The sequence below is a fragment of the Haliotis rufescens genome, unplaced genomic scaffold, assembly GCF_023055435.1.
Source record: "Haliotis rufescens isolate VD_foot unplaced genomic scaffold, xgHalRufe1.0.p SCAF_4, whole genome shotgun sequence".
Classification (NCBI taxonomy): domain Eukaryota; kingdom Metazoa; phylum Mollusca; class Gastropoda; order Lepetellida; family Haliotidae; genus Haliotis; species Haliotis rufescens.
Genome location: NW_025964112.1, coordinates 7,765,312 through 7,792,522, shown reverse-complemented (window position 1 = coordinate 7,792,522; position 27,211 = coordinate 7,765,312). Strand labels below are relative to the sequence as shown.

Below are 27,211 nucleotides of genomic sequence, written 5' to 3'. Positions count from 1 at the left end.
TTCATAATCCTGTCCAAGTCTGAGACTCGGAGCCCACAATCAGCAGTTCCTGGCCAGACTGGAGGAGACAACTCTGTTTGTTGCTCTGAGAGATATTGTAGACACAATCTTATATATCAAAGTTGGTTCTGTCAAAATGTTACATTATATTAACTATGTACTGCACTCCTCCTTATTTATGACATACGGCACTAGTCCTTATTATGATGTATAGGAAATCCACCCATTTGAAATCTTCACTTATACCTTAACTATTAAGCATGTTAACAATCTGATTGGCATTGAAGAAGTTGGTGAGTAAGTATGAAAACGTACAACTTTATGGTTAACAACATCTGATTTATTACATACAGAGACATTTCGATGTAGATCCTTCCACTCCAGCTTGATAACAGTGTAAGAATCTACATCAAAATGTCTCTATATGCAATAAACCAGAAGTTGTTATCCATAAAGTTGTATGTTTTCTTAATAAGCATGTTGATTTGGGCTATAAGACTACTGCTAGTTTTAAACACTGTAATTTGCTCATGAATCTGTCATAAATACCAAAGTTGGCAATAAACAATAAAAATAGAATAAATAAATAAATACAAACTTAATTCCACATCAGTTGTAATTGGCACTGTTGTTGATGTGAGCAACAAACAGTTGATTGTGATCACTGACTCATTTGTCAACATAAAATGTCATCCTCAGCCATGCAGCATAGCATAGCATGCATTATTGTTTGTAACCTGGAAATGTGCTGCAATGTGTTGTAATGGTGGTTAAACATCAAAACATCATGGATGTTTGAGATTCTATACACGAAAACATACACAAAACACAAGTCTCCATAAATGATAAGATTTCAATTCAAAATGCCAGACAATTTCTTTTCAGGAATGTGACAAATTCCACTTATAACCCCTGTTTAAAGTTCAACTGTTTTTTCAAAAGCTCTTCTAAATCAAAATAGAGCCACAATTAAACAGTGGACACAGCAGGACAATGTTTTCCTTCAACAGCAAAACCTACCTTAATACATAACTACAGGCTTTGCACAAGATTATCAAAACATACTCAGTGGTGTGAAAACAGAAACATCCCTGATTATCTTTCCAGTGTTCATTCACACTCTCACCACTTCCTGTAACCATTGATAACACCTAGGAAGCAGGGAGAGGTGCACACAACGACATCCATACCAACCATCATGACTGATAGATCCCCTGCACTCGGGATATCATTGGTACTCTAAACATGATTGCTTATGTTTCCTCCCTGGGCATCATAGAGCAAGGCTACAAGACGGAACTGCAGGAATCTGTCTCGCCCTTTTGGCTCCGACATGCTAATAACCTTTTCCCCAGCTCAACCCTTCCTGATGTCTCATTACCAAACACCCACCACCTTCTAATGGGTGGAGTTAGTTTAATAAGTCATACATTCCAATTCCTGCATTTGTTTTTATAGGTCTTAAGATCAGTTTTAAAAGGGGTTAACCGTTTCAACATTGTTGGAATTTCTGTAATTGTTTCCAAGCCTCAACCTCTGTTACTGTTCCTGGGCAATAAATCAGTGAGAAGAAAAAGCATAGTGCAACTACACCGGTAAGTCAATTCAAAAACAATCTCAGCTAAGAAATACATTAATTTGTCTTTCATATTTAGAACACATCCTTTATATCCTGAAAAAGGCTGACATAAATATATTTCATCCTTTAAAGAGACAAGTTTACTAACCAATGCCAAAAACATGTTCACATTTCCTGCAGTGTGTTTAATGCACTAGATCGAAGCACCTGTCTAATTGTCTTCCGATGGTGCCTCATGCAAATTCCATAAAATTTCTGAAATATTTGTTGAAGGCAACCCAATAAGGGGAACCAACATCCTGTGTGGAGTTTCATTTAAAAAATATAAAAACAAAAACAAGCAGTCATTTTTGCCAAGAGAGGAGTATCTGTCAAGCCACAATTCTGTGATAGCGCTTCCTTGTGTCGGCTACAACAGACAACAACAGATAGAGCATCTCTCTATCCTGCCACAGATCTGTATATATAGAGCATATTTTCACACGTTTTACACCTGGAAAAACTATTGATATAAGCCTTGATATGTTATCTGAACAGCGATGTAACCATATCCATCACATTGAATTTTTCAATTCACACTATTCTGATACTTTATAAATATGTTAATACCATTTCAAAACTTTATTATTATTTTTAATATATTCAATTGCATGAAATATAACGAGCAAAACAAAAGTCAAATTGCCATAATGTGATCTCTAATAAGTTTCAGACATAGGTATCATACATATTCGATTACATTTGACCAAATCTCCAAAAATGACTGGACAGTTTTGTTCTGTCATATATTTGACAAAATGCTTCAGCTGTAAATATCCGAAGCAGGGGGAGGGTGATGAACCTTGATATAATGCAGACAGCTAAATGCCTTCGGTAGAAGTCAGGCCACACATGTGCTACATTACACACTCGTTATATTACACTGAGTACATTATGTATTTCCAAATTACACCGCCAATGCAACTATATATACCTTCCTTTTAAATGTGGGGATCAGATGTTGAGTGTGAAATGTCAAAGCATGAATAGTTGATACCTATAAGGTAACAGAAGAACCTCTGGCCAAACAAACGGATGCCCTGCGGTAGGAAAGTAAATGTAACAGTTTTTCACACAATTTCAAGGATGGTTCTGTACTCTCAAGTGGGATTTTGTATCACATTTGATTTTATTGACAGTGTTCAAAACGATAATACTCATTTCTTCATATCTAATATTACTACATAAAATCAGCACATGGATTTTTAATTCAAAATAAATTAGATTTAATTTCATAAGCAGATGCCACAACTGATCTGGTGTAGTCATTAAAGCAGTTTGAAAGGTCAAAGGTGAAATATCTCTGCTTATCTCTCTCCCTCGTCTCTCCCGCTAAAAGATTCAAGTCAGAAACCAGTACACTTAGCGGGAAGAAAGAGAATTTCAAACCATAAACAGAGAAGCAGATCAATGCAAATATACTAACACAGGCTAATCACAATCCCCACACCCTAAATTGTTGACTTGCAATTACCAAGTCATTCATAGCCTGAGACAACATAAAGGTCCACAGCAAGAATATTACACCATACTCACATGACATGGAAATCCTAGCTGAGACTGACCAGTAATCCTTCACTGCCTGTGATAACAGCCCATAGTGCAGTAAAAAAAGTCTCACTAAGATAAACGCCTTTAGTTCCTCTATTAGTCCCTGCCTGTTCTGTGTAATTGAAGGATATAGGACAGTTCCCCAACTGTTGTCAGAAGTGGGATGCACATCGCCTCATGAATGGTGGCAGCGTAGTAGTACTCAATTGCAGCCACAGTTGTGTGGAGGATTGGAAGAAGCTACTACCCAACCAAACACTCGGGGAGGGGGCATTCTGACAGAAGCTTCCTGCCTGGATGTGCCGCTTCACTCCTCTGGTAGTCGGCAGATTCTGTTTCTCTGTGTCACTCAAGGCAGTGCATACCTCAGGAATAATTCACAGCACAGTGTAAGCCCCGCCAGAAGAACTATAGTCTGTTTCCTAAACCAATTATTGGGGAGCATCCTTCCACTGTCCCAACACCCACATTAGTGCATCCGCAGAGCTGTTCCAGCCACTCAGTTGTTTCAAATTTCTAAAATAATCCACAGCAACAAATTTTTCAAAACAAACCACCTGCATCATGTATCCATCGTATAAAAATCCAAACACATTTTCAAAAAATAAAGTTCAAGCACAATCCCACCAGGCACAATAATATGGATTCATATTCAGACTGCTTTCCCGATCCTATTCACTGGCCAGGTCAGCACTGTGACGTATGATACGGTGAAGTGAAAAGTGCTTTCAAAGCTGTCTTTTCACACTCACACCTGCATGAAATCACCAACAAAATACTGTCCAGTGAGGTGGAAATAAGTTATTTCAGATCACAACCAGTGAGCTAACCTGGCTCCAGTCCGATTGACTCGCTCATCTCTGTCCCAATAACTGTCTAAACATACAACATGTGTCCTGAGGCCTGGCTCACTCCCAGCTTTGTACATCACTGTGTGTGTGGACATCCAAATACATACCTGTCTCCACATTGGCTCAAACAAAACAAACAGGTGGTGAGCAAGTGTATTTGTGTAATAGGACAGAATACCATCCATCTACCATGTAATTTGTCCAGAAATAGACAAAAATCGCATGTCATAATGTACAACTATAAACATTATCTGTCAGTGTGATGGATTAACCCCGGGTTTCTGTGACCTGGAAATGGCTTTGTCTACAAGTTTCATGATGTAGTGTGAAAACCCCTAAAGAGCTTAAATGTCAAAGAGAATGTGAAGGTCATATCATAATGTATAGTTTTACTATTCTTTCATCCTTTAGTTTCTGTACCCCTTAGATTTTAGTTAATTGTTGATATCACAAATGACAAAAAAGTTTGACATTAGACACATGGGTAATAACAGTTCACCCATAGGTGTATCCTTCACCAGAAATATTCAACATCAGATGGATATCTTTCAATTTTTTTCAGTTGGACATTCCAAATAAACAGGCCTGTGTTGCAAAATGATGATGTTCAACACCAATTTATCTATAACCCAGGGTTAGAAACTAACAGTTTTTGTCAACTAGTCCTTATAATGATAACATAAAGCAAAACCCTTGAAATGGGCCAATTTCTACTAGGCCTTAGGATACTTTTACTATTGGGTAGTTTGGTAAGGACTACAGGACTAGTGCCAATTTCTAACGCTGATAACATATTCTCAGCTTACCAATTATCAGGTGAAAAGATACAAGATGGGTCCTTTTGCCACCTAATGATATATAGCAGGACTGTCATTTTGATAATTGTCAGTGCATATATATCTGTAATGAAAGTATAAGACATTGAAATGCCCCACAAATAGTCCCATCCAATCAATGAGACTAGGCTACTGTGCCCAGCATAATTACATCAAAGCAGGTAGACTGGGATCGAAGTCTGAGTAATAAAACTTGTTGAGCATAATGCATATATTGTATATTGCATGCTTGAGTCATAACTGTGTATTCCAACTGATGTCAACATGCCAGCTGTTGTGCAAGCTGCCAAGTAATGTGGGTCTACTGCACAGATTGTAGATGGTGTTGCAAACATCAATACAGTTGAGACGAGTATTTTCTAAATTTTACACTTGTCTGAACACCATCCCAGGCTCCCTCCCCATACCTATTCTTACTCATCAAAACACTGTTACAATATAACACACCTAATTAATTCATTCCATACTCCCCTTCTCAACCTCATCAACATATCATCCAGGTAGGAAGCTTCTACACTCTCACTCATCTAGACACCCTGCTCACCTAATACACTCTCACTCAACTAGACACCCTGTCACCCTTTACACTCTCACTAATCTAGACACCCTGCTCACCTAATACACTCTCACTCATCTAGACACCCTGCTCACCTAATACACTCTCACTCAACTAGACACCCTGTCACCCTTTACACTCTCACTCATCTAGACACCCTGCTCACCTAATACACTCTCACTCATCTAGACACCCTGCTCACCTAATACACTCTCACTCATCTAGACACCCTGCTCACCTAATACACTCTCACTCATCTAGACACCCTGCTCACCTAATACACTCTCACTCATCTAGACACCCTGCCACCCCTTTTACTCTCACTCATCTAGACACCCTGCTCACCTAATACACTCTCACTCATCTAGACACCCTGCTCACCTAATACACTCTCACTCATCTAGACACCCTGCCACCCCTTTTACTCTCACTCATCTAGACACCCTGCTCACTCATCTAGACACCCTGCTCACCTACCCCACTCATCTAGACACACTGCTCACCTTATACACTCTCACTCATCTAGACACACTGCTCACCTTATACACTCTCACTCATCTAGACACCCTGCTCACCTTATACACTCTCACTCATCTAGACACCCTGCTCACCTAATACACTCTCACTCATCTAGACACCCTGCTCAACTTATACTCTCACTCATCTAGACACCCTGCTCACCTTATACAATCTCACTCATCTAGACACCCTGCTCACCTAATACACTCTTACTCATCTAGACACCCGGCTCACCTAATACACTCTCACTCATCTAGACACACTGCCGCCCCTTACACTCTCACTCATCTAGACACCCTGCCACCCCTTACACTCTCACTCATCTAGACACACTGCTCACCTAATACACTCTCACTCAACTAGACACCCTGCTCACCTTATACACTCTCATTCAACTAGACACCCTGCTCACCTAATACACTCTCAGTCATCTGGACACCCTGCTCACCTAATACACTCTCACTCATCTAGACACCCTGCCACCCATTACACTCTCACTCATCTAGACACACTGCTCACCTTATACATTCTCACTCAACTAGACACCCTGCTCACCTAATACACTCTCACTCATCTAGACACCCTGCTCACTCATCTAGACACCCTGCTCACCTACCCCACTCATCTAGACACACTGCTCACCTTATACACTCTCACTAATCTAGACACCCTGCTCACCTAATACACTCTCACTCATCTAGACACCCTGCTCACCTAATACACTCTCACTCATCTAGACACCCTACCACCCCTTACTCTCACTCATCTAGACACCCTGTCACCCTTTACACTTTCACTCATCTAGAGGCCCTGCCACCCCTTACTCTCACTCATCTAGACACCCTGCCACCCTTTACTCTTACTCACCTAGACGCCCTGCCACCCCTTACTCTCACTCATCTAGACACCCTGCCACCCTTTACTCTCACTCATCTAGACACCCTGCTCACCTAATACACTCTCACTCATCTAGACACCCTGCCACCCCTTACACTTTCACTCATCTAGACACCCTGCCACCCCTTACACTTTCACTCATCTAGACACCCTGCCACCCCTTACTCTCACTCACCTAGACACCCTGCCACCCCTTACTCTCACTCATCTAGACACCCTGCCACCCCTTACTTTCACTCACCTAGACACCCTGCTCACCCCTTACTCTCACTCATCTATACACCCTGCCATGCCTTCCCTCCTAACACATCCATCTTCCCCAACCTATTACAATCTAGGGTGTCTCACAGACCCTGAACCATTTCATTTTCCCTTCAACGCGGCCCTTCCTGAAATGCAAAATCTCTAAATTTAAACAAGTCTAGATTTTCCTCAGTTTCTGAAATATATATAATTCAATACCATTTCTCTTACACTTCACACCTTGACATCCCTACACGATTATCATAAGAAACACATGATTTATTGCAGAACATGATTATGATATGCATATTATTTTATTCAACTGATCATACGAAAAGCATAAAACTATAAACAAACTATACTGAAGAAATAAGTTGAATATTTGTGGGGATATTTTGGGAGTGAAGACTGAGCACATAATTTCATATTAAAATCTCGAAAAATAATCTTGACCCCTGAACTCTCTTTTTTTTTCAGTATATATGTTTGGTATCAATACTAAGAAGACTCAAGTAGACTTCAGAGGAGAAAGCTCTCTACAAGATTAAAGAGGAAGACTAAATTATCATTTCCTCATCATAAAACTGTCAGCGGAGGTAAGAACGTAAACATTATCTCCCACACCACACACTGGCCTTGGTTAGACATTCTGAACATGGTTAACAAATCGGTGTGACCTAATTATTTCCCAATTGCTATCTTCCTTCTACTGTTGGTATCTGTCTGCAATCATGCTTATCATTGCTTCCATGATAACATTTTCAGACATCCACAAATTTTGTCATCAAGGTTGATGATGGCGATAAGACCTTCTCAGTGTTGGTATATCATGTGTGTGTGTTGAAATTCGAACAATTCTGATATCTAGGTTTTCCTATCAAAACACGTTTGTAGTCAGAGTTTTATCTTTTAAATTTTCACACAGGAATGCACTGTTCAAAATGGCTACCTAGGTACTGACAAAAGAAGGATCACAAATTCTGATTCATATTAATATCTTTCACCTGTGACTGAGTTCATCGAATCTGACTTGCTTTGCATGTGTTTGTGATCAGCATTTGAAAGTGATTCATAAACACAATGCTTCTGATATAGTGTCCTGAACTTGGCCCTTAACATCATTTTTTTAGTACATTTTAGTGTTATCATATTGTATTAGATGATGTAACTAGACCAAACAGAATTCTATTAAACTCGGGCTTAGGACAGACTGGTACAATGGACTCATTACAGCGGTGTTTGTTAGTTTCATTTTAACACAAAGTGAGTATACGCAGCAACAATAGGAATGTGGTGGGGCCACCAGTTGTAGGCTTCACACACTGTACAATCATAGAGAATCAACCCAGATAAGCAGGACCAGAGAACACACTCACCACTACGCCAAGACATGAGTACCAAAGAGAACTTCTCATGTCATCCTACATTTCACATGAGTTCCCAAATGACTGTTTGCATACCCTCAACCACATAATAAACATATCACTTATCCCACATATACCCTTGTGAGAACTCAACAATTCTCATGTGCAGGACATGTGTAAACATACATAACCCACAGTCAAACAACATGGCCAGTGCCACTTGATAGTAGCCAGTCTAGAGGTATCCCTGTACCAAATGCCAGCAGTACTTGAAGCAGCCCATCAAGACCATAACCTTAGGACAAATTTCAGGGTGTGATTGCAGCAGAAGCTCCACAATAGTGCTCAGGGAAGAATAGACATGTCTTTTAGTAAATAGCCTGCACCTCTCACCACCAGGGAGATTGGATCTTATCTAGGTTAGCATGGCTGTAGGCCATCACACATGCACTTGGAGAGGCCTTTGGTGCTAGTAGGGCTGACTCACTGAGCCGCAGTGAAGACGAGGAAGGATGAAAAAACTATCAAACTTGCTCATCTTAAATAGTATGCCAAATGGGACCTTTCAGAACTAATTATGGACTTGGCTCACCGAACAGAATCTCTCCTTCCTCATTTCAATGACATTTTCTTGTGTTCAATGAGGAATTCCATCGTAATAAGAATCATGATTTATTACCTAGTTATCTTAATCTTCTCTTGGCAGTCAGTTGGTAACTAGATAAAGGTTTGGTACAGATACAAGTACCAGCACCTTCACGAAGCATGACGTTATCATCCTTATAATTGTTCAAAATTATGGATAAAAGTCAAGTTATCCTTGTTAAAGGTAAAGATTATTAAAATACAATGGAAGAAAACATCAAGGACCCCAGGATCCACTCAATCCTAACACTGCTTGCTATTGCTTGATAACTGTCCTTAAATCTAAAATATATAAATCTTCTGAAACAACATAAAAAAAGTTTCACAGTACGTTCTTTTTCAATATAAACCCATTCAGGTTATTCAAGTAAATTTTCCCTTTGAGGACGATGAAAAACGTTTGAAGTTCGCCTAAGTGAAGAAAGAGTAGACTTACCCTCTATTATGGAGTCGAAAAGTTGAGACTGCTATCAGGATCAATGTATTGCCAAATAAAGTTATTCCATGGGAACGTTCAACAAATTGTCAGGAGCTGGAGCTAGGAGGTCCTGCAAGCAAGGCTTTCATCGGGTGTTTCTCCCCACACGAACACTCTCCTCTGGAAGTTGATCTGCCGATCCATGTGGATACACACAAATACACCTATATGAGAGCACGGGGGCCCCACTGACTCATAGGCTACTGTACACACCAGTTGAATGTGTAACATTACTACTAGTGTCAGCGACATACAATGCCCATAATAAACAGATGGGGCTCTGAACAGAATGAAAACATGGGAACAGTATTATATCACTGGGCTAAGTACCCTTATCATTCACACAAATAAATATGAAACAGGATAATTGAAAACAAGATTTTGTCATTATTACTCTTGGCAGGGATGTGAACTGGCACTAGCCAGAGTCGGTTTGTCTAATCCTCAAGGTATCCCAAAGGCTGAATTTCAGGCTTTTTAGGGGTGTCCTAATTATCACTTTCAGTCTAGTAAATGCTTCAGGTTAAGTTGAATCCCTATTTGAAAAGCATGGTAAGGTGTTATTAATGTGAGACACTTTCTTCAATTATTACTTCATGCATGTTTCTAGATTATTGAGAACTATATGCATTCCTCAGCTAATCATAAACATATATCTAAGTTATGGAAGTTAACTTGCAATCCTTTGAACTTACAAGTAATTCAAATTTACTGACAATGCCGTGTCCATGGTTGTTATGGTATTTATAAGAATCAGATGAAAGTAACAGTGTGTAGACTTTGAAGACATTGCAAAAGGAAGTTCATTGCCGATTAAACACTGCTGTCGGAAGAAAGTGCAATTTCATTTGTTTTTATCTGATTATGTACAGATTCTCTTCCTGCAGTTGTTGACAGGGTTATCGTGGTATATAGAGTTTCCCTTTCATGGTGTGAGAGTGTTCACTCTCTACTCACTCAGTGAATTCAAAACACCTGCCTTATGTCATCAAACATATGTATAACTTCCACTGATTCTAATCATGGTAATAAGAGCTATTATTTTCACCAACCTTTACACATAACATTCCAGTGAACATTCCTGGGGAATTTCTCCACAGTCTTTGTGAGCAGATATGAATCTTACATTCTGGTACATGATGGTGGCCCACAACAGTGACTGACAGTGAGAGCATTGCTTAATAGTCCGGGTAAACTTACACACCCAACACAGCCAGGCCATATTGGAGGTTTCCCCTGGTCGACAATGTATTACCAAATACTGGCTCCAGGAGATATTGTTTTCCTGATCATCCATTGGTTGAAAGGTTGAGGTTCAAATGTTCAAATGTAACACAAAGTACATCTATGAACATTATGCTTCTAATGATTTAATTAAATAAATTTTGATAACTTAGGTTAATGATGATGTGATTGAGAGCAAGGTGAAAGTGTCTTATAGGCATGATATCAAAACAGAAATGTGACAATGTCCTTACCTCCAACTGCAGATGAATTTTAACTCCCTGACTAATTTACCATTCATACAAAAGGACATTTCGGTTTCAAATTAATAAACACATGTATATACAACATTTAGGTGGGAATTTCTCTTAGATATCATATCGTTACATAAAATAGTTATTCTGCAAATAGGGTTTCTTTGTGAGCATGGTGAGGTGCACCTTTATAATTTAAAGATGGTCATCAAATTAACACATTGTACCTAACAATTACTGTATTCGACGTAATAAGCGCCCCGCTCTAAAAAGCACCCACGGCGATATTTGCTAATATATTGGCTAGTGAACAATCCCACATAGCACCCCTTTCGGATTGATCAATGTACACAAGACTTATTTATTCTCGTATAATACGCACTCGTGTGTTATATGCAGTTTTAATTATGGGCAATTAAATTCTTGATAAATATATGTGTCGTACATAAACATTTCAGGCTGTCAGCATTAACGACGAATTTTATCTTTCAACTGTTTTTTTTTCACCAAAATAATATTCTAATAAGAGGCTCCTATTTCTAGTTTTGAGAGCACCCTGGGCACTTATTACGTCGAATACGGTAAGAATGATATTGGATAATAAATAAAATGTCACACTTTTGATATCAAATATATCAACACTCATTACTGAAAGTAGAAAACCTCCTCAGCAAGCCTGAGTTTTGTTTCTCCAACAGCCTGTATTGATATATTTGACATCAAAACAGATCAGCTAATAAAATACCATATGTTTACAATAAAATGTACTGACGATGATACTAAGAGCCAAGTTTGAGCTACTACACTCAAAGGTTGTTGACTGCAAAGGTGATTTTATCAATTAGACTTGCAGTCTGCAGTTTTAGCCATTAGTCTGAAGCCTGAGTCTAGTAAAATTTGGTTCGGTCTTGTACTTAGTTGTAGGCTCAGTTAATAATAATCCCTACAATGACACTAAATTCTACTGAAAATTATGCTAAGAGCTATCTTCGGGCTATTCGTCTCAAAAGTTTTTGTAGTGTTCTAAGATCACTTTGTGTACAGGATCCAGTTCCATATTTTCTAATCACTTTCCAACCCTAAGTAAACACGGAACATGTTGAATTCCCTTTTATTTTTAACAAAGGATAAATTTATATCAAGTTTTTCGAACAACAATCCATCATCACACATCTACAGCTTATTAGCAATCTAACTCTGTGATAACTCATGCTCTGATCAACACATAAAACCTCCAACACCAGTTCAGAAATAACGGAAGCTTTTGGACCAAGACTTCTTCGTTGGGGGGGGGGGGGGGGGGGGGGAAAGGGGGAAATGACATGTAAATTAAAAATCCTGTCACTCAAGCCTCTCATATCAGTGCACAACAGAAAACAAAAACCACTAAGTATCACTTCAGAAGTGGGTCTGTCACAACTGACATAATCACATCTACATATGAAAACACACAGTTTTTTAAGAGCATGCCTTTGCGGGTTCTCCTGCGTAGATATGGTGAGTGTAAAACGTGTAGGAAACTCAGCAAACAGACAGCCTATTTGTTGAGAAAACAGCAGGGTGGTATCACCATCTACCACCCACACGGTGTGCCCTGATATATCACACCACTCAGGTAGCACTGATCACGAGTGATGGAGGGTCAGATCAAGTACTCATAGCTGTGAATCATTTTGGGAATTCATAAACAAACTACAGATACCAGTAAACACTTGTGCATTATGAGTTCGATTTACACTGCTTTGAACAGTATTTCAGTAATATCTCAGCATGTCAGCTTCATGTAGAAGGATGTATCAGGTGGACGGTCCTCGCAAACCTAGAAACATGATCAAGGCGAATATGGAATGTGAACCCAAGATCATAGGTTCTGGGGGGTTGGGTGGCTGGGCGGTCAGGCGGGCGGGTGGGTGGTCAGGCGGGCGGATAGGCAGGCGGGCGGATAGGCGGGCGGATAGGCGGGCGGGCGGGTGGGCGAGCGAGTGAGCGAGCGACTGAGTGAGTGAGTGCAAGCTTTGGGACCTGTTCTGCAGGGTTCACATGCACCAACTTGGGGAAAAGAACCAAGTGATGAGCTTATGCTTACAAATGAATCAGTTTGGAGGAAGCGATAGTTAGTAGAGTGAACACCAATGCCATGTCAGTGACTACATAAAACTGAATTTAATACACATTGAGTGAATATTGGTCTATATGAAACTCAGAAAACACTTTCAAGAGATAAAAATAAGGTGTTGATACAAGTATTTTAACACACTGCTGTCCCATGATGCATGTCTCTACTGGTTAACTGTGAAACAGCTTGACAGTGACGTCAGTTTTTGTCCAACATAACAAATAATAGCACTCACATCACTTATTGAAGAAATGTGCAACATTCTATGGAAGTATTTCGCAGCCATAAACCACTGGTGTAAATTCCTGTTTCAGAGGCTGTGGTACTCCTGTAACATCCGTATTAGCTTCAGCATTAGTTTTCTGAGAGGAAGGTGAATCTCAGCTCTCATCGGTATCAGAGAATCCGACGTTTATCTGTCTGAACTACATAGCAAGGATAACATTTGCTGCAGAGGCCATTCAAAACACATGAATTTGGAGCAGGAATGTTCTACTACTTTCTGGAAGATAAAAATATCATCATTTCCATGAAAAAAATATATCTTAAAATCTTTGCTTAATATTATCATCATTTTCACTGCAATTATTGCTCAACTGGGAAATATAAGCAGAGGGAAGTGATCTACATTTCCCCTGCAAGTTGTGTTTTATGAAGTTCAGTAGGAGGAGGTTAAGTCAGAGCCACACCACACACACTGAGGTTTCAAGACGAAAATTACCTTGGGTCATAAAGTTGAACTTTCTTCTACACTGAAGCCATTACAATCTCAGCAGGGACAGCACAAACCTTTAAATGTATGTTTTATCGCTGAAAGTATTTCCCAAATACAAAAGGTTTCAAGGAAGTCAGGCAGATGTTTTGTCACAGTATACTGTGAAGTGGTGTTTCAGCCTGCCCTAAATATCAGTTTCCACTTATTTTAATTTACTCAGAATTCATTTCTCATCCGAGTCATGATTCAGTTGATTCCAAGGTCTTAAATCACATGTAATTAAGTTTTAACATCATCTGCAGGGTGAGAAACCTTATTTTATTTTCACTCCAAAAATCAGTTGCCATCTACCCAATGGTAATTAAAGTGGTAGTCCACAATAAAAAACAAGGAAATGTCACTCATCCTTTCTTGAATGTTACTAGTCTCAAACTAGCAAACTTAATTATGTTATTTTAACCTGACCAGCAGAACAAACAGTCATCATAACCATATACATTACATTACAGATAATGACATGACTACACCCTCCCTCCCCCACTACCCACCCCCACTACCCACCCCCACCCAGAACTCCCTTCTGGCACATGTACTAATTACAAGACAGATGATTCCGAGATGTATACTCAGTAAGAATGCAAGTTTATGCAAGTGTGAGATAGTTTGGTACGAGGAAATAAATGAATTAGTCATCACAGCTGTTTGCAAACAGGTCATGCAATGATAGGTAGGAACAGCTGACAGTGAAATAGCCCAGATAATGGGAGTCCTGTTTGGGGCAAGCTTCTTGTGTTCTGGGGATGGTACTCTGCAACTTCTATTAATAATATGAAGTATGACATTTACAGTTGGAAGTATCAACTTCAACATCATCATGATAGAAAACCTTTCTCCTATACTGAAGTGATGCAGGTGTCAGTCGTTTACTACTTTGGTGAAACCCTCGAGCATTTTAGGGTGGTAACAAACCTAGAGACATGATCAAGGCAAACTGGAATTTGAACATATGACCATAGATTTCTAGCGTGCCAGCAAATAGCGCAAGCAGTGATTTAGATGACTGCTCCCCTATTCCAAAAAAAAGCTTTCAATAAGTCAACTCATGGTGTATTTGGCCCTGCATATGAACACTCTATTTATTCCAATAATTAAATATCTTACCAGTAAAGGATATAAAGCATAAAGTCCTCATCAGAATTGAATTATACGAAATGAAAAACAAACAACTTAGAAAATGATCAATAAAATAGGATTTCAAAATATTAATGTGTATAGTTTAACTACTCTCATACAGATAACCAACTTTAATAATGCAACAACACACAATATTTTCAATCTTCTTTAAATTTAATTCCAGATATGATTATCGTCAATACAAATTAACTTACTCCTATTCTTGGAAGAAACAGAGAGTGCTATCAGTAGGTCCTGATTTATTTGTCTTACTTCCCCCAAACATCAACCGGAATACTTTTGTTAGTTCTGTGATTTCCTCCTGATCCAGTGGAATCCATGTCCTTGCAGAGCCCCAATCTGTCCAGTGCCTGCTGGGAGGTGATGACAGACAGCCGATGCTGCTGCTGATGGTGGAGGAAGATGGGCATGTGTATATTATCATTACATGACAATAGAAGCTGGCGATCTCTGCCAGGGACAGGAGGAATTCCAATCATGTTCCAGTGAACAGCACCTGGTCACAAGCCAAGATGGCTGGACTTTGGGGAATCATGGTGGAGAGGAAGGAAGGGAAAGAGCAGAAAGAAGAGGAAAGAAAAGGAAAGGAAGAGACAACAAACATGTCCATGTGAGTGAGTGAGTGAGTGAGTGAGTGAGTGAGTGAGAGTGAGCGAGTGAAGTTTTACATAACTCTTAGCTACATTCCATGATTCCAGCGGTTTATATTCATTCATTGTATCTCCATTTAGCTATTTTATCATTGATTATATCCTAATTCAAATTTGTTAATCCTTGACCATATCCTCATTCAACCTTACTCCAGTAACTGTATAAACTATCAACCTTCTTAATGCTTCATAGTATCTCCATTCAACCTTTTTCATCTTCCTCCCCAAATGTCCCCCGTGCCTTCTGAGAAGCCTGTTATGAAGAGTGTAGAAGTTAGCTACTTGGACGTAGGTTATATTATCATCATTTTCACTGCAATTATTGCTCAACTGGGAAATATAAGCAGAGGGAAGTGATCTACATTTCCCCTGCAAGTTGTGTTTTATGAAGTTCAGTAGGAGGAGGTTAAGTCAGAGCCACACCACACACACTGAGGTTTCAAGACGAAAATTACCTTGGGTCATAAAGTTGAACTTTCTTCTACACTGAAGCCATTACAATCTCAGCAGGGACAGCACAAACCTTTAAATGTATGTTTTATCGCTGAAAGTATTTCCCAAATACAAAAGGTTTCAAGGAAGTCAGGCAGATGTTTTGTCACAGTGTACTGTGAAGTGGTGTTTCAGCCTGCCCTAAATATCAGTTTCCACTTATTTTAATTTACTCAGAATTCATTTCTCATCCGAGTCATGATTCAGTTGATTCCAAGGTCTTAAATCACATGTAATTAAGTTTTAACATCATCTGCAGGGTGAGAAACCTTATTTTATTTTCACTCCAAAAATCAGTTGCCATCTACCCAATGGTAATTAAAGTGGTAGTCCACAATAAAAAACAAGGAAATGTCACTCATCCTTTCTTGAATGTTACTAGTCTCAAACTAGCAAACTTAATTATGTTATTTTAACCTGACCAGCAGAACAAACAGTCATCATAACCATATACATTACATTACAGATAATGACATGACTACACCCTCCCTCCCCCACTACCCACCCCCACTACCCACCCCCACCCAGAACTCCCTTCTGGCACATGTACTAATTACAAGACAGATGATTCCGAGATGTATACTCAGTAAGAATGCAAGTTTATGCATCTTCCTCCCCAAATGTCCCCCGTGCCTTCTGAGAAGCCTGTTATGAAGAGTGTAGAAGTTAGCTACTTGGACGTAGGTTAACAAGATGTAGTCATCCGAGGCATGATGTCAGGTTAAGCAGTGAATCTGATCAACAACTGATTTCCCATGTGAACTATCATTATGACTGGGAGGTCAAGACAGTCACAATCACAGACCTGCAATAAAACATGAAAGAAAAAGTTCTGAACCACGAAAAGGACCAATTATATGCTAACTGAACTTGACAGTTTGATAGCTCATCAAAAGTATAACTAGGTCTTTCTGCAGCATGAAGGGCAGGTGCTTGTCTCACTTCCAAAGTAAGACCAGTGTCAGCTCAGATAAGACTTGATGCAAAGAATGGTGCTTAACAGGTAATTCCCTGCAGTCTTACTGCCAGGATTGACATGGGACAAGGACAGTGAGTTGGTGACTGTTATTTTAAGCAGCTGTCATCAAAATTTCATCTTTTTCAAAGGGGCTTGTAATAATTGAGCCTGGGCCAGGAAAACTAGCGGTTCATAGCACAAACAACTATCTGTACAGTCAGGTAACGATGTCACACAATCAGTCAGGTCACATATTTTGACTGTCCAATCCTGTATTATCAGTTGGTTGAGATTGCTTTCCAAAAGCATGTGTTACTGGACACCTATTCTGACCCACGTTTTCTCACAGGCTGGAGAAGAAGTAAGACAACATAAATGGTTCATAACATCTGTACAAGGAAACATTCCCCCAATTTACAGAGAAAAATACTTCTCCACATCATCCTATACTGATCCAATACTCTCAGCACTCGTACTGCAATACATTCCAGACCTAAACAAACCTATTCCATGATCATAATTCTATTCAAGTAACTACTAACTTTGATACCTACTGTTTTAGGTTGAAGGTAAGCTTCGACAACTCTCAATAAATAGATCCCAAACTGGTACAAAACAGTGGAGGTAGGATACACATCGTAACATGACAGTATGCCATGTAGATTAATGTATGCATGGTCATGACAACAATTAGCTTCATCAACCAACCCACCCCTTCCCAGGTGTGTGGCAACTGAGAAACTAAGGCAGAACAGAAGATGCTTGCCTTCCAGTTAGTTCCTAATCAAGTGTTAAGGAAGACCTGTGTCAGGTGCTGAACACCACCTGCGTGGGATCATGGCAGGTAAGACTGGGGGGGGGGGGGGGGGGGTAAGAGCAATTAGACCACACTGCTTCACCATTAGGGTAAATGTAAGAATAAAGGACACTTCAGACGCGGTACCACCATTAGATGCCAGGGAATGCTGTTCCAGGGTCTTGAGCCTGTAAAACACCTGTATTACAAATCCAATAAGGTTCAAATCAGATATAAAAAGTGACACCTGTCAATCAGGACAGTAGCAATCTCTCTGAAATCATGTTGACAAATTTCCAGATAAGAAGTCAGTAATATTTACAAACGTTCCCATCAGCAATCATCAGTGGATAAGGTTTCTGGATTAACAGGATCTGGACAAAAGAGGTTTAACTGTAAAGACTTGTTTCATAGTTTCATAAAAGTTATGTGAGTGAGGCAAAAGCAAGACAAGTTGAGATAAGGTTTCACACATCTTTCAGTAATAGTGCAGCCTGTCACTTTAGCCACTGGTCTGTAGCCCGAGTCTTTAGTCTAGTAACATTTGCGAATAGAAATCTGTTCATTAACACTCAGATCTACTGAAAAAGATGTCAAGAGACACTTTCGGGCAAGTAGACTCAAAAGATTTTGGCACAGACTGATAATGTGCAGCCATATATCACAGCCAATGAGTGGGTAAACGATGTTCCTCTCCACATCAGTGTTGGTAAAAAGAATAACATCAAGGGTCCTTCTCATCACCTTCATCTTAAACATAATAGGTACCTAGAATAACACCGTAGATAAAGCAAAAATGTTTTTCAGAAACCCTTTTTGAATAACTGCTTTAGAGCACACTAAATTTTAATGACTCAATCATCGTCAATATCAATAAAATCATATAATCAGTACATCGCCATGATCACTAGTGCTCATATCTGGCATTCAAAAGAGTGAGTGAGTGAGTATACATTTACTTCACTTTTAGCAATATTCCAGCAACATCACGGCAGGGGACACCACAAATGAGCTTCACACAGTCAGATTTTGGCGAATCAAACCGCTTTAACCATTAGGCACCTCAGTGCCCCCCCATTCAAAAGAAAGAAGAAAAGGAGGGAAAAGAAAAATTTGTTGATTTCAATGTGGCCATGTTGGCTAACTGGGTTTTCGGAGGACAATTTTTCCCCAGCATTTTTTGCACTTGAGTAACTATCCACACTACTGGAAAAGCTACAGGTAACCACAATAAGCCAGGACAATGTTCCATTGTTAGTCTTCCTTGTAGCCAGGGAGCACTTCAAAAGTTGGATGTCAGATAAAAAAAAACTTCCTTCCTTTTTGAGACATACTATATTCACAGAATGAAAAAACACACAAATCACAGTATCATTGCAAAAAAATTATCCAAATAGCAGAAATTGTGGAGCATCACCAACACCAAGGAAGGATTTTTGACTAACACCATCTTTCATGTATTTCATCTAATTTTACGTGTGATAGTGATGCTGTCTATTTTCACGGTAGAACTATGATGATAATACTTGCTATTCACTGAATTGAACTGTCCTTTGAAATTTGAAGATTTTGTCTGAACAAAAAGTTGCAGACCTGTACCTCCAACCGCAACACAACCTCAAAACTTTTGGAATCAAGATTTATTTTTCTCTGACATTCTGATTTTTTTGCTGCTCTGTTCCATGGTTCAATCAGTCATTGATATTGAAACTGTATAAATAGGTACCAGTAGGGAATAGCATTATTTTTTTGTTTACAGGATGCCATCGCCTGGCAGGAGTAATGCTGTGTGTCATTAGGCAACAAACACTTTTTTATACAAATTGTCAGTACCGGTAGCTTATGCTTTCGGTAGGGCAGGACATGCTTACTCTTTTTGTCAATACCTGGTCATCCGGTGTCAGTACTGATTTTCAGTGATCAAATCATATATTTTTCACCACTATTTGGCCTTTTCTAACCAATGGAATCTGTTTCAGCAGGTTAGACTGGTTATTCTCTGGCATTAGTGTTTTAAAGTAACTGGCTACCCCATAAACCTTCAACCAAGAACACATCTCCTTATTATATTTATATTCTCAGTTTCATCTGTATGATTGCAGCTTATATCATTAGTCGGGGAACAAACAAAGCTAATTCTTAAGATGAAGATCACGTTTTCAAATTCCATTCCAGTAATATTATAGGCATTATCTCTCATCACACACATCCAGCTCCCATGTACTGTTGACTTAATAGACCAAAAAATGCACTGACTGACTTCCATCTAAAATGTAACCAAATTACTGGAGGCTACCAGACCAATTGTTCCCTCACTAAAACTGTAAGTATAACTTGGTACACAAGACCTTCAACAGCAATGAAACGGACAAGCAATTTCTCCCCGGACATGAAAACAGACACCTCATCCCCCAACTGCTGCCCCCTGGTCGTTTCTACAAAGACCAGCTAAAGAGAGCTACTGGGCGGGCAGCAGATTGGCGTATTTAAAATGGTATTTTGGCCGACTACTCATAAATAGCAGCGTTTGCTTATTGTTCTTCACAAACATGCCAGCATCAATATTTCCTCACCAAACACTGACAATGCATGGCAATAGTTATGGTCATTATACGTTCAGACAGTGGTTTTCATTTGGAAGGTGATGTTTTAAAAAAAAGTCTATCTTCAGTTTCTGTTTAGTCTCAGCGGGGATGCTTACACAATGAAATGTCACTTTCTCCCTATAACTCACTTTCTGCACCAAACACAAGGGGGTGAGTGAATGTTGTTTTGTGTAAAGTCAGCAATATTCCAACTGTTTCATTTCAGCCTGTAAGGTAATGGATACAGGGCCAAGGAAACCAGTGGGTGACAGTATGAGCAATGATCCATACTGTCAGGGCACACCAATACACATTGAGCCAACGGTTTGATAACAGAGGAAGAATCTACATAGAAACGTTGCTATTTGCAAAAAAACAAAAGTTGATATCCATAAAGTTATATGATTTCTTACAATGAGCCAAATCACACATTGTTACAAACCGATTCTAAATTGTCAGAGTGAGTGAGTTGGATTTAACACTGCTTTGAACAGTATTCAAGTTCAGTATTCACGGCATGTCAGATTAATGTGGGAGGAAAGTGATGCACATCTCAGACATTTATCACAAGTATGGGCATGGTGCTGAAAAAACTTGAAACATCATCGGAATAAAACATAAACCGGAAATTGAACCAACAACTGAGGTTTCTTGGATGCCCAAGGGACGCAAGAGAATTACAGCGCTTTAGATGACTGGGCCACCAATGCCCTCTCAGCTCCTATGACAAATAGGAGTACGCAGACATGTTCTACCTCAGAATCACAATGTGGTTCATAATTGGGACATGGGTAGACAGAGTTTGAAATTCAAACAAAGAAGGGGGCCTTGTTATAACCCTAACGTCATAAGTTACAGCTTCCCGTGGACCTGAGATGCTAATACCATAGGAACAACCTCAAGGACCCCAGGACCCTCTTTAATTTCAAATACAGGGTAGACATAAAGAATGTCACTGATGCAATCTAAAAACTAGTAAAGGTGCTCCTTTGAACTCTAAGCCATTAGCTGTTATGAGTTAGATCAATAAGGCATGATAGTTCATGCTGTAAAACAGACTAAAAAAATATATTCTCATGGATGATAAAGGACTTTTTATATCATTTGTGAGACTCATCTGTTTCTTACAGTGGAGTGATGCCATAACACTCCTGAACTCACCGGACCAGAACCTCACCTAGCAGCTGGAAACAAACAATTCATGACACTTCAAACCAAACATCCACATTAACAAAGATCTACTTTTTTCTTTTTCCCTTGTAACTGTTGAATCTGCCATTCATTGTCAAAACAAGACCAAAACCTTTTGGAAATCCTCAAATCTTACAATAGGGCAGCATCTAGTCTGTCTCCCAGACCCTAGAGTATAAATTAATATAGGAGTGATTTGGCAAGTCTAGATAGTCTCAGCTCTACAAATCAAAAATATAATTGAAATTAGGAATGTTCTGGGCTCCATTTGGATTATTTATTTTTATTTTGTAGATATATTTGGACAAGATGACTTTATTTCTGGGACCAAATGTCAGTCTTGGCAGCACCCTTTGTGTTTCCATAAGAAAGGGTATGATAGCTGACACTCAAAAACGCCTGTTGTTAGTGTTAAACCAGCACAACCCAAAACATTTCCTCTGTGACCCTGCAATCAACCTTCACCTGAACCTACATGGAGGGGTGGAGCACCGGGGTGAAGCCTGTGCTATCAGAGTATGGCATTCCTGGTCCCCACCCCCCAGTGTATTGTGTTTACTGATGTCTGGAGATCAAACAGGAGACACAAGAGCTGGTAGGGGTGGGGAATGAAGGACAGGCCAGAGAAGGCATCAGAAGAATTTCCCAGCAGGGCTACATGGACCTATTGTTGAATCCCAGCCTCAACAGAACTTGTAGACATGACATGTGAATAGTGAGAGGGGATATGTCATGTTCGTTGACTTACATTTGTAAGGTAGATTATTCACACCTTGTATTGCAACATGTCATGCAAGGCTTTTCTGGTACACAAAGTCTGGGAAAGTTGTTGCCTGTCTGAATCAATCCAGCAGGTCTTGTTTTTACACTGCCTTCGACAGTATTTCTGTTATATCACTGCATGTCAGCTTCATATAAGAGGGAAGTCCAATGTGATTACCACTCTGGGGAAACCCACAAGCAAGGGTATGGTACCAACAAACCCAGAAACAGGATTTGAACCCTTGATCATAGGTTTATGACACACCTAACATGCCCAAGAAATGCAACTCTGCAAAGCAAAATGTAGATAACTGGACCACCCATGTTGCCCTGAATCATTAATATCTGAACACATTAAAAAATCTCACAAAGAATTTTGATGTACACAAATGAGGAATGGTTTTACCAATCTGCCATAAATTATGTTCTATATACTGTTCCTCTTGTACATCCCCAGCGATAGAAAATAACAGTTTTAGCCCACTAGTCCTTATAATGATAACATATATCAAAACCCTTAAAAAGGGCAAATTTCTTCTAGTCCTTAGGATACCTGAACTATTCATGTATTGGGCAGTTTGGCAAACGACTATAGGACTAGTGCCAATTTCTAATGCTGCATCCCCTCAAAATAGGCTTCTTAAAGTTTAAGACTGCCAAGAAAATGCCATGCCAAACCATGTGATGCTCCACGTAACAATTTAAAAAGTATATTACATGATGCATGTTAAGTACTTTAACCAAAAACACACTTTAACAATATTTATAGCAATATCCTCGCCAAGAATTAACAAAATAAACAACAAACTCTTATGTCACAACAAATACAAATTATTTCTAGAAATCATTCATATCAAAGCATATATAATTTTTGAAAGAAATTAATAACAAACATATCTAGAAACAATCATTAACTGATATAAAATTCAATTCTCATATCCTTCACATAATGTAAGTATCACAAAGTATTTGGAGCAGAGTTGAAGAAAAAACATATAACTTCATGAAGCAGGGTGTTCTTAATCCTAACAATGCCACACATCCTACCCAACAGTATCCAGTGTCCAGTGAGAGGGAGAGTCTGACCTCAGCTACCTTTCCACCACCTACAGCACTGACCAAAACACTGCCTCACTTGATTGATCTTAACACATCAAGAACCAGCTGATCCCCACAAACAATAGATCCCTACAGAGGCTCCCTGACCTTTATTCTGTAATGACCATTGGGATACCATTAGCATCAAAAACAGTTTAAAGTAAATCAGAAAGCGGAAACAGAAGGGTATGTGGTCTGTACCATTACATAACACAACATAATGGCACAATTTCACCAACTAGACCAGAGGCTATTTTAATACTGCATTTTATAATACAACCCAATAATTGCTTTTTGATAGGAAAACATAAAAGGTTCAGATCATGAATTGGATGGGATTGTTGTGTTCCTGTTTATTTCAATAGAGGCAGGACAAGCATTTGTAACCCGAGGGAATTTAGCTCTCACTCATTGAAGGAACAATGGTAAACACTGGGATACATATGTAAGTAAATAAAAATATAACCACAGGGTCATGTTTTGAAAATGATGAACCCTACAAATAACCGTACAGCTAAGAGCTATATTCTATCATGTTGATATGAACAAATATATATACTCGTGTAGTTTTCGTTCGGCCATTTAAAAACCCAACATTTATTGTCCCCAGTAGCTACAGACGAAGAATATCAGAGTGTGTGTTCCCTTTTTTTCGTACTTGACGACAAATAAATATATACACATAATCCTATGACACAATCATGATCCATGTGAATCAGATCTGTTGATATTTATTGTACACAGATGCCTTCAACAGTTTGCTTAAAAAGAAACATGTGAAAAAAAAACTGCGTCCTACCTTAATTCTTTTTTAAAGATTTGGATACCAATTTTTAACTATTTAGAAGGGCTTATGTCATCTCCAGTGTATCAATAAGACATGAAAATCTGAACAGTTTTATCAACATTCATTACAAACGACTACCTTCAAATAACTGCAAGGCCTCTATTATTTTGGGCTGGTTATGGCAAAAGGACCAGGAAATAAATCTTTTCATATGAACAACTGACTTGCCTTTGCATGTACTGTGATGGTTGCAAGTCGCCACTGGTGAAGCAGGGTACGCTCCCCATTTTGCAAACACCTGGTATCATCACCATTTAATAGTGATTCATCAACACATGCTTAAGATATAGTCAGAATTGTACAATTGACTCTGCTTTAAGCAGTGATTTCTTTGATTATGGAAAGGGTTTGCCACTTTTATTCCAAACACATTATGCAATAATAGCATTTGTGTGACAAAACCTGTGCTGTTAAACTTGTAAGAAATCAATCTGATTTCAATGTCCATACCAGCAATTATCATTGATTATGAAATCACAGTCTGAGTAGCACAACTCAATCAACTTTATTTCAACCAAGAATTGAGAATTTGGGTCGCGAAATTGTCCTCACCCAACAAAAATAACCAATTTGCAGAGAGTGTCCAACTCTCAAACCAATCAATATGGCGCGACAGAAGCGAAGATGAATCTAGTTTTTATCTACTACAGACCCTGTGGAAGTTTCCCCCAAGAAGGTGACGACATGATTCAGGCTTGAAAGAAGAAATGGGCAGAATCTGTGTTTGACCATTAGACAGGACATTAAGGCAGAGACCTCTTCACCAGCTAACGAGACAGAAGTGGCAAGGAGGGACATCTAATTGATGACTGCCTTCAGGAATTCAGAAGCAGCTTAGCTCATACCTACATTGCTCCTGGAAACACACACTCCAGACCTCTGCCAAAGTAAATCCTTCAGCAGTTCTAGGGAGGTGTTTTACATCATGCTACAGGGCCTTCTTCACAGAGAGAAATACAACCTCTCCTACACCACACACATCAATGTGGGATTGTTCAAAGTAAACTAGAGAAAGAAGCCAGTTCCCTTGAGTCTCCACATCAACAGTATTGTTGCAGTACGCAAAATAAACACTGAAATATCAGTGAGTTGATAAGTGACCGACATACACCTTGAGGCATAATAGAACTTTCTTCAAACTACATCATTAAAGAAACACAAATTTGTCTTTAGTTTCACAAATTTAAATTATAACATCAGAAATGTTAAATAATAAGATTGAAAAAAGATTCAGTACAGTCATGGTGTACAATATAGTACATATATAGGGAATCGGTACACATAGTTGGTGTACGTATAGTCGGATTCGTACAATGGACTGAGATTTCTTATGATTTGCGGAAAGGGTTTTTATGCTTTTCTTTTTCAAGTCAATTTTAGACACGACCACCTATAGTACAGAGATGATCAGGAAAGACTTGATTTCTCAAAAAATCTAGTATACCACAAGTCAGCAATATACTATGGATCAGCAGGAATTATCTCATGGTGTCTACCTCTGCAAATTGGTGAAACAATATGAAGCAATCAGAAGCATAACATTCAGTGTACCTTAGTAATGATCTTTCTTAAATATGTTTATGGTTTTTCAATTTCATAGTTGTGGCATGGGTGTCTCAGACATCTAAACACCGCAACTGTGTCCCTTAGGTGTGGCAGGATCCATGAACTCATAACAAAGGTTTTCTAACATGAAACCCGTGAAAATCTGGGTTAGTATTAGTCTTCAGCAACCCATGCTTGTCGTAAGAGGCAACTACTGAGATCAGGTGGTCAGGCTTGCTAACTTGGTTGATGCATATCATCATATCCCACTTGTGTGGATCGATGCTTATGATATCAATCACTGGATTGTCTGATCCTAACTTGATTATTTACAGGCCGCCACCAAAAAGCTGGAATATTGCTGAGAGTGGTGTTAAACAACAAACTGACATGAATTACCATAGATCCCTTGTCTATGGCAAAACATATTTAAATTCACCAATGTGTTTGAATTGAGACATTTTATCGGTTTAAATTGATGATGTTGATATATCACAAATCATTTGACAGTCCATTCTATGTAAATCCTGATTAGAACAGTATCACCTGAGACATATTTAGACAGTACACCTAATTCAGTCGATCGTTTCAATATGAATGTTGTGCTTAATTTTGATCTTGCTTACCATTAAAATCAGAGAAAAAAGGTTGACAGTATGCCGTGTCATCTTTCACCATGGAAACCCATCATAGAAGCTCTCTGAAAAATCAAAATCTCTGAATTTTGATTCAATTTTAATATAACACAACAAAAAACAAACAACAGCAATTATCGCACGATCATAAACCTGCCAGAGAAGTGATATCTAATATCTCCAGCCAATGGACAACAGTGCAGCTGATCTGCAGAGCTATTGCCTAGTGTAGCTCTGTAATCAACTCGGGTGCTATGGGACCATTTAGTCAATATTAAACTGAATAATTTTCCACACGAAAATGATACAACAGATTTCAGGCAAGCGAAGCAAATTAGTCATGTTCGTTGTGCGACATGAAGTCTGTCTCGCCTTCAACATAATACACCCATGATGCACCACATCTGTTATAAACAGCAGCAGCATCACCGCGCTAGACTCATGTCTGTATATTAGACAACATGTGTGCACGTCTTCAGTTCACTCAGTGCAGTCTTAATGTCTCCTGAATAGAGAAAATATGCCCTTGTTGAAAAATAAATAAATTCTTAATTAGAAGTTTAATCATTCTATAAAGGCTGTCTGGATACT

General features: G+C 39.0%; 1 protein-coding gene across 5 annotated transcripts in view; it reads right to left on the bottom strand.

Moving 5' to 3' along the window:
- LOC124135861 overlaps positions 1 to 27,211 on the bottom strand; it is a 141,080-nt gene that overhangs the window by 80,591 nt on the left and 33,278 nt on the right. For 2 of the 5 annotated variants that reach the window (XM_046501502.2, XM_046501504.2), the window contains exon 1: positions 3,155 to 4,014. The exons of the other annotated variants lie outside the window; for them this stretch is intronic. The gene's annotated coding sequence lies outside the window, so the exon portion shown is untranslated. Of the gene's footprint in view, positions 1 to 3,154; positions 4,015 to 27,211 lie in introns of those variants that run through there. 5 annotated transcript variants of the gene reach the window in all.